The 4,762-nt window shown below is 31.7% G+C and overlaps 1 long non-coding RNA gene across 1 annotated transcript; it reads left to right on the plus strand.

The window, feature by feature from the left end:
* Positions 1-3,339: 3,339 nt before the first annotated feature.
* On the plus strand, positions 3,340-4,541 carry LOC124886738. The gene is made up of 2 exons (XR_007044111.1): positions 3,340-3,747; positions 4,252-4,541. It is a non-coding gene; the product is annotated as an uncharacterized LOC124886738 (long non-coding RNA).
* The last annotated feature ends 221 nt before the right edge of the window (positions 4,542-4,762 follow it).

Consider the following 4,762-nt stretch of genomic DNA (forward strand, 5'->3'; position numbering starts at 1 on the left):
ACGATGTTATGCTCTTAAAAACTAGTATGAGAAGTAGATTCTTTTCTAGGACCTTGATGGAACAACTTGTTGGATGAACTCATAATTTTCTTAGTTTTAATCGAGTTGTTCTTTTAATCTTTTTTTGGTTAAACAATGGATTTGGTGTAGTTAATTAAAGGACCCTAGGTTAACGGTTTCGTTAAATCTTTTTGTTCTAGAGAGTGTGTGATATAAGGTTTTCATTGAACAACATCACATCAAAGCATTAAAAGATTAATGATTGAGATTTAAAAGTAAACGCTAGAGATAACCATGCTTTGATACGATCTTAGTGAATAGATTAGTTTGTTAGCTAGGGTTCACTCAAGAGAATAATGCTAGGAAATTACCATAGCTGGTTGTGAGATATTTATGGTAAGAAAAGATTCATGATCGATAGAGATTATTCGGCAAGATTTTAGTTCATACATTCAGAGTTATTCCTGATATTTGGTAAAGTCACCATACTAAGTCTTTTACTCTTAAATGAAAGTCGTTAATCATTTGATTATTTAAATATTATTATTTTCTTGATTTATTCGAGTTAGTTCATTCGTAAACTCAAATATTTTAGAACATTGTGAAATTGATATTCTTTGTGCTATGAAAATAAACTATTATATTTTCTGCGGGATCAAATTCAGACAAAAAAAGAGCCGTCTTATATTTGCAACCTCTTATCTCTTTGAGGAAGAGTTTTTAACGTGATCGCTGACTCATCATGAGAACTAACACCTGTAAGTTTTAAGCTACTTTTTGGTACATGGACATCTCTCAATTTTAACACAGCCATCATATCCCATGTTTATTAAGTCTCGTTTAAGCTTGTTAATATTATGCTAGTTGAGAGAAATATCTTATTCCATATTGGTACTTTACAGTGTTTCGAAATCTTGTGTAATGAGATAGGTGAAATCATATATAACGAGAATATGAGGAAAATTTTGAAGAGAAACTGAAATTTGCTACTCACCACGTGAAAAACAATTTTTGCCAAATATATCATGTCTCCTTGTATGTGAAAAACAATTTTGGCAAACATAAATTTTAACTTCTTTTAATTTGAGTTTGTTCGAGTATTCCTTTTTGTAGATTCAATTTTTGGAAATTATCCACCAAGCGCCAATTCAGTGTTCCAGTTTCTACACAGCAGCCTGACTTCTGTAGCTTCAAGCTCTTTATATCATTTGATTATCGCTGGCTATGATTTCAGTTGGAGGATCATTTGTATTCGACAGTTTTTAATCTTAGAAGTAGGGAAAGTGAAAGAAGAGTGAATGAAGACCCCTACGCACTGTGAAGGGGATTGGGTGTTTATGTTTGTTTCCTTTTCTTAGTTGTTTACTTAAAATAAATCATTAACCCATCTCCTTTATTTAACTTTTTATATCTGAGTTGTATTGTAAGAGAGGAGATGAACTTCTCTATCACTTTTTACAAAGAGCAAATACTTAAACCAAAATGGTGTAACCCATAAAGGCTGAGAATCGAACAGAAAAAACTAGGAATATTCCGGAAATCATGGGTAGTTTGGGATACCGGATAAAATAAGTAGGGTCATGGGATATTCCATGGGACTAATTTATCACACCCTTTACATGGGACCGAAATCCCATCATTTTAGTACAAATGGTAGAATAAAATAGTCCCAAAACTAAGTAAAATCTCATACTAAAAAGAGGATAAAGTTAATCCCAACTTTATCCCAGAAATATTTTCCTCATCTCCTGACCAAACGACTCCAACTTGCTCAGTTGCATTGGTGAGAGACATAAGAAATCTTGTCAACTCAATTGACGTTACATTTTCTTCAATTCAAGCCAATTGTATAGTATATATAGTACTGCTTGTTTAGATAAGAACTTTTCTACTTGTTTGTGTTTGAGCTAAAAATAAAGAAAGAAAGAGAAAAAAATTTGTATCTGAATTTATTTAGAATATAAATCTTGTAGTAATCATGTCTTTATTAGTGTTAATAATTTTAAGAGTATTTAAGTCATTTGACAGAAAATGTATTGACTACTAATTTCAGCATTTTTCTCCAAACACATAGACTGTGTTTTTACAAAATCAGTTTCAACATTTAAAAATTCTTATCATCAATTATTGTTTTCAGCTATTTTAAATCAGCTAAGTCAAATGGGCTCTAAGACTTTCTAAAGCCCTAAGGCTTGTTGACATTGGTTTAATTGGGAAGATAATGTTATTCTATACTCGTACTTTATAAACGATGATTAATAAGAATCAAGAAAAAAGAATTATATACTTTAAAGCAATAGAAGATTTGTTGAACTTGCTACCACGTGAATCTACCCCAAGTCTACTTTAAATCACTAGGAAATAAAGTATTAATTCCACAAACTAAAAGTCTTCTGTGCTTCTATTTCTTTTGGGAAGAAAGGAGAAAAGGATGTTTGATCATTAAAACCTTCCCTTGAAGAGAAGACATTGTTTTCCCTTTTAATAGATGTGACAGTTACATTGAGGGAGTTATAATTCCCCACAAAAACTAAAAACTTACTATAGTTTTTAGTAACCACTTTTTAAGTCCGTCTCTTCTAAGCAGATCGATTAAGTTCACATGCGGGATCGCCCAAACTAAATATCCAATTTTCCCACTTTGCACATGGTGGGTTGTACCAAAACAAGTGCAATGTTAGTAACACACAAAATTCATAGAGACAAATAGTTTGTGCAACCCGCGAGCATTACGAGCTATAATATTTTATAACCTATTAAGTTTGCACAAAAGCTCAGTGTAGGAATTCAATCACATGCGGAAAGAATTCACTATCAATATAAGGATCATATTACTCACAATACTCTGGCATCATTCACTACTTCAGTAGTTACTTGAAATTATTCACTACTTCAGTAATTACTTTTCAGATTCCTTATTCTCTAAAGAGGTGAACTTGAGTTCATGTTTAACTTTATATCCACAATTACGCTTGATTCTATATGTTTAGAGTAATTATCGGCCTGTATATACAACTCAAATTACTAATTTTAATTATCTACCCTTTTTACTCGAATCTATTTATTTCAGATCAATATCTCTCCTAGACATGCACTGCATTACCAAATCATTCATAGCTATTCATGACATGATGAAGTAGCAACATTGATTGAAGCTTCAAGAAACAGTCAAAGATCAAGAGGTATTCCAATAAAAAGTTAATGCAACTTTTTGAGGTCTCACACAATGAAGAAACAAGAACCATTCTTTCATTAACCTACTGGTCGCTAAGAATACGTGGTCTAAAACACGTGTTATGATATCCACACCTTATATTGGTACTTGTATCTTGTTCTTTTAATTATTCAAGAACATATAGATCTTGGTCTAGACACATCTAGATATCTAACTTTAGTTTCTCTCTTAAATGATCCTCAAATCCATCTTCTTAGAGAGACTCATATCTGGCTAACAAAACAAGTCATAACATGGTGGTGGAATTCTTCTCTTTATGTTCTCAATATATGAGGCGATTATTTGTGTGAGAGATTTAATCTCGCGACTTGTTTGACAGACTTTATCACATGCATGTGAGATATAAACTTAAATTCAACACAAAAGTGTTCGTTGATGAGAAAGTAATAACAATCAATTTATTTTACATTAAAAAATGCAATCATATCCTACACAAAATTAGAGTCATAAGATATTTCTCAAACAAGTCTCTGGATGTCATCGTTGTTAAGGGATCAACTATCATTTCTCATGTAAGAATGTATTGTTATTTATTTCTCCACCTACAGCAATGTCTCTCACAAAGTTATACTTGATCTCAACATTTTGATCTTCCTATGATAATTATGATCCTGCATATATGCGATAACTGCTTGACTGTCACAATATAAAATCATCGGACCCTTAAAATTCTTTGCAATATTCAAATACTCAAAGAATCTTTTCAACTAAATAGATTTTTTGTACTATGGATGCACAAGCCACGAATTTAGATTCCATGGTTGAAAGGGTTGTGCATTTTTATTTTTACTTTTTCATGAAATAGCACCACCGTTTAGTAATAAAGCATAACTAGAGGTCGATTTTCTATCATATCGGTCACCAATCTAATCAACATTTGCATAACCTCTTATGATAAATCAGATCCACTATAAAATAGTAAATAATCTGCGTAGTATCTTTCTTCTGTTCTATTTTTGAGTTGTAGAGTCTAAGGTCCTGAATTTTCCTCTAATTCTCATTTGTTTGCTTTTCAGATCATGCATCCTCAAAGATCTGAAGCTCACGGAAACACCTCTGTCTCACCCGAGCCAGGATTGAATTGATAGCTACTAACCAGACCTATAGTATAACAAATGTTTGGGCGAGTACACATCATAGAGTACTTCAAGCTCCCAACAACACTACGATATAGAATTTGAGATGTGTCTTTTTTTTTTTTTTTAATTCTTCGAACATATTTAAAGGCATAAATTTTTACATCTAGCAACAGAAGCACTCATGGATTTTCAACTATTCAATCAAGAATGTTTCAAAATTTCCTTTATGTATGTTTCTTGAGATAAACTCAAAAATTTCATAGGAATACTAAAAATTTCTTCAAATAATCTCTTTGGATCTTAACACCCAATATATAGTCTGTTCCACCAATATCATTCATATCAAATGACTTTGAGAGCCATGAATTGACAGTTTTTACGTACTCCAAACTACTTTCGTCTAATAAAATATCATCCACACATAGAAAAAGAATTACAAACATTTTAT

The sequence above is a fragment of the Capsicum annuum genome, chromosome 8 (genome assembly GCF_002878395.1).
Source record: "Capsicum annuum cultivar UCD-10X-F1 chromosome 8, UCD10Xv1.1, whole genome shotgun sequence".
NCBI classification, from domain to species: domain Eukaryota; kingdom Viridiplantae; phylum Streptophyta; class Magnoliopsida; order Solanales; family Solanaceae; genus Capsicum; species Capsicum annuum.